At 40.0% G+C, this 12,038-nt stretch overlaps 1 long non-coding RNA gene across 8 annotated transcripts in view; it reads left to right on the top strand.

Annotated features, from left to right (window-relative positions):
• The first annotated feature begins 3,225 nt into the window (after positions 1 to 3,225).
• Positions 3,226 to 12,038, top strand: part of LOC130256209 (uncharacterized) — a 53,559-nt gene continuing 44,746 nt past the window's right edge. For all 8 annotated transcript variants that reach the window (XR_008841076.1, XR_008841072.1, XR_008841078.1 and 5 more), the window contains exon 1: positions 3,226 to 3,375. This is a non-coding gene — a long non-coding RNA (uncharacterized LOC130256209). The remainder of the gene's footprint in view (positions 3,376 to 12,038) is intronic.

Genomic DNA, 12,038 nt, shown 5'->3' with positions numbered 1-12,038 from the left:
TTCTTTGCTATGAATCCTACTTTAATTTTCTTTTGTTTTTTAATGTAATTTCCTTCAACTTTAAACATGCAGCATGAAAATAATGGTAACATAAAGGAAAAGTTATATTAAAATAATTAAACCCGATTTGTGCAGCTCTTTGCCTAGCTCTCTTGAAGACCATGAGAGGTGCAACTGGCTTCATTGGGACACCCTCAGACTTAGCATTAAACCATGTGTTTTGCTGATGTAAGATCTTTAATATATGACATATGGCATCAGCTCTACAAAATATTACTTGTTGGCTGACAGCCCTGCTTCTGTCTGTTGCTCCCAAATTAATATTGCAAGTCTGTGTGTGTAAAAAGGTTGTCATCACCAGTGCCCATGGTCACTGCAAGCTGCACCCACCAGCCTAAGGACTCTGCATCTGTGCTTTCCTCAAGAGATGTTTGTGAGTTAAGTTGCTGGTGCTGCCCATGGAAGCAGTGACTGAGCAGGCCTGCCTGGGGAGGAGCTGGGGCCACATTTTTTCCAGATCTCCAGGCCCAGCAGTACCTCCAGCAGTGGAGGACAGGGCACTGCAAGGACTGGAACCAACAGTGGGACCAGCAGTGAGAAATGGGCTGCATGTACCAGGCTGAAGGTACAGTGTCAAGAGGCATTTTTTGATATATTGTTTCTTGTTAACAGCTGTTGACTGATTTAGCCATTTACAGGATTTTTTTTTCACTCATTTCACTTGTATATGAACAAGGACAAAATACAGATGGAGGTATCAGGTACCTGCCTACTCTTCTCAGGAATCTGTAAACCTTAGCTAGGTCTGATCATTTTGAATCCAGGGTTGCATTTTCCTCATCTGTTCCTGGCAATATAATTGCCTGCTCTTTCTGTAGGTCATTGCACCATTCAGACAACTCACCAGGTCTCATCTTGCAATACCTTAGGTTAGGGATAGTTGAGCCTTAATTTGTCTATTCTACAGATATTCTGCATGTGTGCATGCAGTGTGTGTGATGGGCCATAGACCATGGACTGGCCACTGCTGATTTGGCTATGAAGGATAAGAAAACCTTCCAAAGAACTTGCTGTTGAGGAGGAGCATGAAAGAGAACCTTGTGACCAATATGCAAACCATTATGTTTGCTGAGTTTTAAGTAATGGGGGGAAGAAACTTCTGATTTTTTTTTTTAACTGTAGATGTTGGAATCCATGTAGCAAAAAATAGGGCATTTGAGTTATCAATAGCTGATGAAAATATGAGAAGAATAATTATTGTATAGTCCTATTAATAAAATAGTAATATGGCTCAGGAGGGAAAACAGAAAGTTGCCAAAGGGTACAGTGAGTTACTTCAGGGGAAAATAGCTTCTATTATATGAATCAAAATATCAGCTTGTGTGCTTAGCAGAGAGCTCTGGACACTTATGGAAACTCAAAACAATTCCATATATTGCAGTCCAGGATGGAATTAAAGTGTTGTAAAGCTTCCCTGGAAGCCAATATTTATCTATTATATAAGCATATTTAGATTTCATTTTGAAATGGTTGTTAAAGGCTATCCTTTGGCTGCACTCTTTCCTTCTTTCTAATTTTTTTTTAGTAGTTGAACCCTGAGATTTTTATGCTAAAAAGAATGTACTTTCAGAACCAGAAATATCTGAATGACCAGTTACAGCATGTACTAACCCTGAGAGATATCCATTGAATCTGCTCCCCTCCTCCAATTTATTTGCTGTTTTTACAATCATGCCTTGCATTAATGTTCTACACTTAGCTAAACTGTGTGTGTTATGTTTTAGATGTATTTTTGTTTTGTCTAAAAAATTTCTGAGTTGGCATTAAGTATTCAAGATGTAACCTCTGTAGCAGGAAAGTGGTTATCAGATTCATATAAAATAACTGGGCAATAGAAATATCTCTGAGCAGAAAGCATTTTTTTCCCCCTTAGAATTAACTTAGAGGGAATTTAATGCCTGTGAAAGGTGCTGGATTGCAACATCAGAGAACTGAAGCTGCTATTTAACCACAGAGCGGTTACAGGATGGGAGATGGCTTTGCAAGATTCCCCATGAGGGTTGACAAAATACTTGTCTCAGGTCTGGTGCCTTTCATCTAGCTGGAACAACCAGGCTTTCATATGTTGGTAACAGTTGCTTTCAGGTTGTTAGCTTCCACTTAGGTGATGGAGAGAGCCCTTGAGTAAAAAGGGAGGGGATTTTGCTTTTGTTGTAGCTGGCTAACATTTACAAAACTAATAAACCTAAAAGACTGGATTTACTACAGCTGAGTTGGCACATCACTGTAAGGAACTGTTGCAGGTGAAAAATTCAAAGCAGCAGGTACATCCATGCTGTCCCTGCCATGTGCCACAGAGGCAGGTAGAACTGGAAGGGAAGGAAAAGGCAGACTCTGGGACCTACACCCCGATACACACCAGCCCCTGGGCATGGTGCCACGGTGCCTGGACCACTTCAGAGGGACTCTCACACCCAAGTTTGTGTCTTTTGCATTCCTTTGCCACCTGTTTATCAGAGGAAAGATGAGAATGGCAGGCCCTAAGCTGGAGCTATGCCAGGTTCAGGGTCCAGTTCTCATCTTTTCCTGTTTTTTCCCTCAGCATTTCCAGAACAGTTATCTCTGAAGGCCAAGTATGCTGTCCATGCTTTGGGTTGTAGGACTCAGTAGTCAGGTTACTATTACCCAGGTTCATGTGTGCTAACTGCTAGTCTTGCCAGCTGCAGAAGACACTGAAGACTATTTCTCATGGTACAGGATATGCTTCAATTTATGTTTTCTACTTAGTTAAATTAATATGATAGGTGTTGGTTTTTACTGACTCCACAAGGTGGTGGCCTCAGGGTAGTTCTAATTTCACACAAAGGGAGAGGCTTTCACAGTACTGTCTGCCTCCCCTGAGCTCATCAGGAGATCAAATCACCCTTTTGATGTGTTCCATGGGCCTGGTGCCACATGGCACATGCAGCAGGCTCTGCTGCTCTCACAGCAAGGCCAGCTGAGGTACATCCATGGCTGGATGGACTAGTGGACTTGTCACTGTATCACAAAGTCAAATTATTAGGAACCAGTTAGAAGTTTTTTCCCTGGGAAGCCACATTCTTCTGCTAGTTGTGGTATGTTGGACAGAGGCTGCATTCCCTCACACTGGAATTTCCTGTATTAGCACTGCACAGGAGTGGGTTTGTTTTGTAGTCCTTGAGATTTCTGAGCTTCATGGGTTTCACAGCCTTTATGCACCACAAAACAAAGATCTGGTTTCTACTGAGGCACTGCAGAAAGGATGAGCATCTGCTGACTTGTTGATCTTCTGAAAACTGGGGCTCTCCAAGATCATAGGTGAACCAGTCTGGGATCATTTCACTGAAGACTGAGGTATTAGTGACACAGCTCACATGTAGCTCACATATGCTTTTTGCACTAACTTTTAGAGCTAAAAGAAAGATTTCCTTTTTTTCTTTTTTTGTCAATTTAGACCCTAGTGTACTGCTGAGGGAGCTCATGTTGCTTCTGTTTTTGCAGGGATATGGTGGTTACAATCTGTAAAACACTAAACTTGAAGCAGGCATCCTGCTTCAACATCTCCCACCCTAAACAAGCTTGTCATCTTCTGGGCTTGTGGACTCAGGACCATAAAGACAATGTTATAGGTTCACTTTGTGATGAGAGCTTTTTAGAGAGGCCTGTAGAATCTCTCTTTTCTCTAACTCATGTGACTCCAGCCCAGCTGTGCAATTCCCCCTTCTTTATTAATCAAAATTGCATGCCATATATACAGCCCCCAAATTTACAGCTTTATTGAAATGGAGACAGGTTATATAAGACTTTATGCATTAAAATGTGTAGTAAGTTACATTATATTGAGTTTTGTGGAAGAGTGGAAAATGTCTGTTTGGTTTTGGAAATACTTTATAGAGTTATTTACATGCCAAGTTTTTCATTGTTCTACTAATGTCTTCCTGGTCTGCAAGGTTTTAAAAGATATAACTAAGAAATTTTGCACTGTAGTGTTGTCAGGTCTCAGACTTTCACAGGAAATAAAGTGGCAGATGTGATTCTGTGGAACAGATTTCCCAATATTGCCCCAACTCTCCACCCTTCTCCTTTATGCACTTCCCCACCTTAAACTGCTCTTACTGAGTCAGTTTGCCAGGGATTCTGAGTAACTGGTGAAGTGGACTGAAATGCTCAATTTTTCCAGTGTTTCCATTTTATGACTAATCTACATTATTAGTTTGGTATTTTTTCAACCTAAGGATACTTTCTACCTTAATTGTATGCTAATTAACTTTTTTGTCTTGTGGAGGATTAATATTATGCAAACTGTAGGCCTACCTCAGCCATCTCTTTCCTATACCTGCAGCCCAGAAAACCAATTGTTTTTTGTCCCCAGTTTTTTTGACTCTGGCTTCCCAGCAGGCCAACAGGAATTTTCAGAATTGTCACAGAGCTCCACAAACAACCAGTCAAACTTCCCCCACCCAAACCTTCTCAACAGTGCCTTTCTTTTATATCCTTACATTCTTTTTCATTGAATTTGCCTTGGTAATCAATATGTCCCAAACCTGTGGAGTGTCTTGGTGGGAAATTTCATCAGCATCCCCCTAAAGGAACATTGCTCTGCTCTTATGTCCCTGCTGCAGATGCCTGTGAAAGAGGATGCCAGAGCACTGACTGATCTCATCTCTCCCAAGAACTAATTTAATTTGCAAAGTGTTGTGGTTTTTCTTTCTAAAGTGTGTGAACTTTTCTTACTCTGTGTTCTTGAAACATGAGTCAACGCTCTGTTTTCATCTGTGTGGCCTCAGTACGTATCCTGCCTTTGCATAAAATCCTTCAAAGCTGTGTGGCAAAGATGATATGAAAAGAAATAGCTGTTCAAGCAATGAAATTAAATTTTCTATGGGTCCCACTGCCCGGAGTTTGCAGTGGTCCTTACCAGTGACACCCTTATCAGAGCTAATGGCCAAGCCACCACATTTGGGTGGCTGTGTCTAGAAGCTCTGTCTTGACCACTGAAAACTAACTGAAGGTAAAGCAGAGCAGTGGGAAACAGCTGAGCTGTGCTGCACTCTTCACTGCAGGTACAGAGCAAGCCATGGCCTGTGTGCTCAGGCAGGGGGCTGCTGAGATCCTGCTATGTAAAAGCAAACAGAACCATGGTAGTTTATAATTTTCATTGAATTCTTAGTTTTTTTCCTATTCAAAGTTCATTCTTATTATTTGTGTTTGAAACCATCTGGCCTTTAAATCAAGAGTTAATACTGCTCTGTGCATTATCCTGGCCAACCTGGGGTTTGAATTTCTTGTTTAAAATTCCCCTTGTTTTATAATTTCAGCTGAATAGGTTTAATGACCTCTTGTTTTGAGCTGGGGTGCTGTACAGTAGGCTGCACATCACTGAGAAGCTTCAGTCTAGAGGTAGCTGCACTTCAGTGCTAAGGGAAGTAATAACTGGATGGATGGAAAGCATCTGGGATTGATGTGGTTTAAAGGTGCTGTTCATGCAAGCTATTATCAAAGAGGGAGTTAGGGATGAGATTCATTCTTAAAATGCAGGTGCTCTCATGCTTTCTCTGACAGATGTGTTCCAACAGTGTTTTGAATTCTGTTTAAATTTTGAAAGAGCTAAACCTTCAGGCTCTTCTCTTCCTTTCTCAAATTCATTTCCCTGTTTAGATGAAAAAGAAACATTTTGCAACTTACTTTAAACTTTCTTCAAAAGAACTGCTGGAAAAGGAACATTTCATGTGAAGCACATAAGCTATAAATGAGTGTTAAGCACAGCAGAAGTGATTTTAAATGTGCTAATGGACAGACATTACACTGTAGGAATTTACCTAAGAGAAAACCTGAGATGTGGAGGGCCTGCCAGGGGAGGATAAAACCCCAGTAAATGAGCCAAATGATAGAAAAGTATTACCAGAGTAAAGAATTGTACATGCGAAATAAATACTGAAATGGGGAAATAGTGGCAGCAAAGATACTGAAAGATGGAGAACATTTTGGTTAAGTGATGCAGGACTGTGTACACACAGCCCATATTGAAAATGCAAGCTCTTAGGAGGTGAGATCTCTCTCTCTCTTTTGCTCTCTCACTGCCTCATTTTGATATTTTTTCCCCTGCTCATGATGGTAACATAGCAGAGTTTACAGCATTAATGGGCAAAGCTCCTTCCATGTACCACAGACTTTGTCATACTGCTCTGTCACATATTTTCAGGTGTGTACTTACCTCAAAATTACCAACAAACTCTTTTCCTCAGATAATTTTTGATTAATTTTGTAGATCTCTTGGCTGTTGGTTGATTTTTCTGGCTGTGTGAAAGTAGCAAAGCAAGTGGGTTGAGGTTTGCATGATTTGTGAATATGAAGGGGAAAAAAAGGGAACAGTCTAAGAAAAAGAAAATACCCCAAAGGAAAGAAATAATGGGCAATATATTTCCTTTTGAACTTTTTCAAATCAGCCTCTGGAAAAGGTGTCATAAAGCCCCGAGAAATGAGTAACAGCACAGGGACAAAGAAAACTCTGTTACAGATGTCCCTGCAAGTCTATGAGCAAATTGTTTTTTTCTAAATAACTCCAGAACATTACATGGCCTTAACAAGTTTCCCAGGACAGGAACTCCTAGTTTATTACTTGCTCACATTGTCATCAGAAATTAATTTTGTCCCTGAAAGACAAATTGGCTGGTAGCTTATGAAGTTAAATGGAAAGAACAAGTGAGCATCTGTTTCTTCTGCATTTTGTCTCCTTGGTGTCTTACATATAAATGAATCAGAGTGTTCAAACTTAAATTAAGATCTTTGGCTAGATAAACAGTTAAAACTGGTTCCCATAGCTACCTCTCACACATAGCTGTGATTGCATTATAATCCCCTAGTAATCAGGTCTAAATGAAAGAAAGATGATAAGGGTGCTATTTTCAGTTTTCAGTACTGATTTTTATTAGCTCTCAATCAGATCAGGACTGCTTTGCCTTTCATCACATTGTGGCAGTGTTTGTAGAATCATTAGAGTAATAAAGTGTAAATCTTACCAAGGTGCATTTTTCTTGAGGTGTTTTATATAGCAAAAACTCTGAAGATTACATTGGCAGGTACAGGAAAGATTTGTTTCTGCAGCTAAAGTGAGGATATAATGTATGCTATATTCATTTATTCTTTACCCAAGCGAATATCTAATGAATTACCTTGCCGAGGTAAAACAAAACATAAAAATATCCAAAGAATCAGCCTGTCTGAACATGGTCCTAATATACTGTATATTGCCAGTACTGAGTTTAGTAGTTTTTTTTAATTTGCCTTATTATCTTGTATCATATCTCTCCCTGTGCATTACCATCCACAAATGAATTACAGGCAGAACCACAAGCACTGCTATTACCAGCCTGCTGTTTTTAGTAAACTAGTGCAGCCCAATAAAACATCATGTTGCAGCCATATATAAGTATTTATTGTAGACTAAATTTCAGCTAAACAAAAGCACACAGGGAGGCCTGATCCTGCTTCCAGGAGAGGCAGTGGCACAGCTCGAGTTTGGCTCATGCATCGTCTACCTGCACCCTTGATTTGCAGTATCCATTGAGGTAAATTTTACTTAATGACTACTTTTAAATTGTTCCTGACTGCCAAATTTAGAAAAGACTTCATATAACCTCCAGAGGAGTTCCTGGGTGTTTCTGCAGGCAGAGCTATCCTTTAGCACAGAAATTGCTTTGTGTGGTGTTGTAGGATTGTTCACAGAGTATGCAGGTGTGCCCCACATTTGCAATTAACTCCCAGTTTAATACTGGACTGATTTTACTTTCCCACAGACTTTTTTTTTTTTTTTTTTTTTTTTTTTTAAATAGCTGGTAAATGTTACTGTAGCATAGCTATTAAAATGTCTTCCTATTTTAAATATTTGAATTTTATGTATTCTGTATTTAAATGAGTAGTAAACTGTCTCAGTACTACAGTGTTAATTACAGTCATGCACACAACCGCAGGAGTAGCAGGTAGCAACAGCAATTAGTCAGAAAGTTGAAAAAGGATACAAAAACAACTTTCTGGTTTTCTGATTGATTTTAATGTACCTGATGTAGGATCAATGCCTGATATTGACCTTAACATGTTTTACTTATTTTTCTATAAAAGGTGGATCTGTTCAGCCATCAAATAATGGTGTCTGTGTAGTTAGCAAACTCTAATGCAGCCTCTAATGTTAGGACATGGAATACTTCAGGAAAGGGACCATTTAAGGTACACAAATTTATACCTGAGACTATTAGGTACTGACATTCACATCAGGAAAAAAAGATAATAAATCTGTTCATATGATGATAAGGAAAGGAAAGGAAAGGAAAGGAAAGGAAAGGAAAGGAAAGGAAAGGAAAGGAAAGGAAAGGAAAGGAAAGGAAAGGAAAGGAAAGGAAAGGAAAGGAAAGGAAAGGAAAGGAAAGGAAAGGAAAGGAAAGGAAAGGAAAGGAAAGGAAAGGAAAGGAAAGGAAAGGAAAGGAAAGGAAAGGAAAGGAAAGGAAAGGAAAGGAAAGGAAAGGAAAGGAAAGGAAAGGAAAGGAAAGGAAAGGAAACTTATGTTTCAAATTTTAACCTATTAAGACTTATAAGATGCAGAGAGGTTCTCAGTCAAAAATGATTAATTTCCTACTAATATTTTAAACTACAAAAAGCTCAAATTCCAGTGCTCTTTCATGGAAAATAGGCAAAGACAGCATTTTGGTCAGGAAGATTTTGTGTGTGTTTGTATGTTGACACACAAATGTAATATGTCTGGAAGATGTTGCTATGGCTAATGACACAAAAGAGAGTAAATTGCAGAGCCTGATTATCAACAGATAACAAGACATTCTGTATATAAATAAATGCTCAGCATCAAAACCCATTATTGGATTAGCTATATAATCATGTTTTAGGCTGTAAGTCTGTGCTGACAAATGAACACTTTTCATTTGGCTCAAGGTCCTCATCAGCAACGGAACTAATTTTACATTCTCACCCATTAAGTGAATAAGATGTGGAAAAAGCTGTCTGCTTTTTGAAGTGTAAATTTGCTGCTACAGGCTGTGCAGACCAAAGCTCTTTTGAAGCAGTGAAATGAGATCATCTCTAGGGACATGTGAACCTGACAAAGTTTAGGTCATTTCTGTGGAAGGTATGGCGGGCGGGGGGGGGAGCCATTTGGATGTGGTTTCAGTAGTGACTTATATGGGGCAATTTGGAAGATGCTAAACTTTACAAGCTCTTTGTTCAAATTTGTGAGAGGACTTGAACTAGAAGCACAGATGCAAACTTTCAGCCCTCAGAAAGAAACCTCCATAAACATCGGAACTGGGTAGTTGGCCAGCACAATTTGTGAGTGCTGAGCCTCTCCTGCAAGTCGCTTTTATGGCTTGGATGCTTCCCATGCATTCCCCTACATACAGCCACACAAATACAAGTGGAGATCCAGGACATAAAGTGGACCATTTTCTTTAAAAGGCACTAGGGATGAAGGAACTAGATCATCACATCTCACCTTCCACCCTGGAAAGTACCCCAGGAGAGAGGAAGATCACAGATCTGTCTCCCATTTGTCTGACAGCCCCTTAAATTGCAGCATGGCACCAGCTTTGCCCTCTGGAAGCCCCTGGGCAGGGGCTGTGCCTGTGAAAGAGAGGCATGGTGGGCAATGAGGACAGAATGGGAAGGGGGAGGACTCCTCAGAGAGCTCAGTCAGGATCCCTGTGGTCAGCAATTGGGGCAGGATTGCAGTAAGCTCCAGGGTCAGTGCTGTGATGCGCCACTATTCAAGCATGGGTGATGAAGCTTAGAAGTAAAGTCTCATGAAAATCATTTAACTTTTTAGATTTCCAGACATACAAAGCAGTGTTTAACCACTGTTTAAGATCATGACAAAAATATCCCCAGGCTGTGCTGTGTGCCTAACCACAATGCTTTTCATTTGCAAACCAACAAAAAATTCAGATAGGTTTGATTGTTCATTTTTTAATCTGATTCCACCCTCTTTACACTGTGGGATATGCCTGCATGGCTTAGGCTCTTGGTCTTCCTTGGAAATTGTGAAGTTGTTTCATACACCACTTCCTGATTTCTCATAGCCCACCAGTGATCCATGGACTACATGCTAAGAAACAGTGAAAATCCTGTACTCACAGTGCTGTGTGGGTATAATGAAACTAAAGGAAATTACAGAAAGCCCGGGCTGGCATAATTGCATGCAAAAATAATCCTAGCCCATGATAAGCCCCTGTGTGAAATGGGCTAGGTAAATCTTAATTCAAGCACCTTGAGCATATAGTTTTGAAATTGTTTTTCTAAGAGTAATGGCTATCAAAGAGTAAAGATGTTTGTTGGGCATTTGTATAAAGAGACAACTTTTTAAAAAATATCCTCTAGGCATACAATTGCACTGCTTTCACCCTTGGTGTTTTTTGGCCAGATGTACTGATATTGTGGAGGAACATCTGACCAGCAGAACTGAACAGAAGCTTAGGTGGGTGACCTCTGTGGAATCTTCACCTAGAAAATAAACCGAAATAAAGGCAGCTGAAAGCAAGGTTTCCACTTCCTCCCCTGAGCTCAGCTTTCTAGCTTTGCAGTTGATGGTGCTGTGCCCAGCACCAGCTTCATTGTCTACTTGCCTGGACACATGGACAGGAGTTTTGGCCCTTGGAGCTGCCCCTCTGCAGTCAGCATCAATTATACAAGACCTCCCCCTCCCTTTCCTTATCAAAATAAAGCTATAAATACTTCTCTGCCTCTCTGGCATGTTATGAGAGTTAATGAGTTGACGTCTGCAAAAGACTTTCAAAGTATAAAATGGTGTGGAACTTGTGAGCACTGTGTTGTGGAGGTCTCCCTTTCCCCAGCTTAAGGCAGAATGAGTTAAAGTTAGCCAAAGGGGATAAGAGAAACAAGAGAGACTTTATGAGTCTACCAGGGAAAAAGGAAATACTGGAGAGAAAATAGACCCATTAGCAAATGAGGAAGGAGATTAAGTTAATTATGATTTTAAAATGGATGAGCATCAGAGCTGCTTTTTTTTAAAAGGAAAAAAATCAGTCCTGAAGAAAAATAAGGACTGACAATTAGGAAGAAGTTGAAGCCTTGTGAAAACAGGGGTTTGATTAAAAAGTGAGGGGGAAAGAACTTGTAAAACACGAATATGTGTAAATGAACAATTCTAGATGAAGCTCATCTAAAGAACAATGAGAAGCTAATGGATTTTTCCAAATATTTACCCATGGCAAATATGAGGAAAAAGTCATATCAGGAAAAAGAAAAGCAACAGCAGCCTCAAAAAAAAGCTAATGATGTTTGGAAAAAGGATGCCAGTGATTATCTGCCAGTAAGTACTCATCTGTACTCAAAGCAAGAAGCACAACAGGAGTGAGCAGGCAAGCAACATGTCTGTTGGGTTACAAAGCCAAGCATCACAATTTTTGGGTTATGAAGCCATGCTACACAAATGAGGTACCATTATAGAGTTTCAATATACACCAATGAGAAACCCAATACCTGCTGGTCAGATCCAGAATTGCTGCTCTGCCTCTTTACACCAGCAGATCTGTTTGCAACATCTGAACTTGAGTAAATCATTTGACAGAAATACCTTGCAAACTTGTGTTTGAGAAAATAAATCCAAATTGGCTTTGATAGGAAGGATGTCATTTGGGCTGAGAATGGCAGTATGAGGCCACATAGAAAGTGATCTGAAGACAAAAATTAAAATAGAGTCTGGTTGTAAATATGTTATGATTATTTCAGCATAAAGAATGATTAAGACATAATTATAAAAAGAAAAACAAGTTACTGTGTGAGCAGCAGAACTAGGACACCCTGGTTCCTGATGTATTTAGACACTGGTTAGATTCCCAGGTGGCTGATAGGTTTCCTCTGTGACAGCCCCTCTGAGGCAGGCGTGGGCTGGCACCTCAATGGGAGCATTGATAGGGGTGCACTTCATGATATCTGGATAGTCCTGTGTGTTTGAGCCCTGCATAGCCTCCAAATGCAGCTGGGATCAAATGGCAAAG

This window comes from Oenanthe melanoleuca, chromosome 8 (assembly GCF_029582105.1).
Source record: "Oenanthe melanoleuca isolate GR-GAL-2019-014 chromosome 8, OMel1.0, whole genome shotgun sequence".
NCBI classification, from domain to species: domain Eukaryota; kingdom Metazoa; phylum Chordata; class Aves; order Passeriformes; family Muscicapidae; genus Oenanthe; species Oenanthe melanoleuca.
Note: the sequence above shows the minus strand (reverse complement) of the source record. Positions and strands in the feature narration are given on the sequence as shown.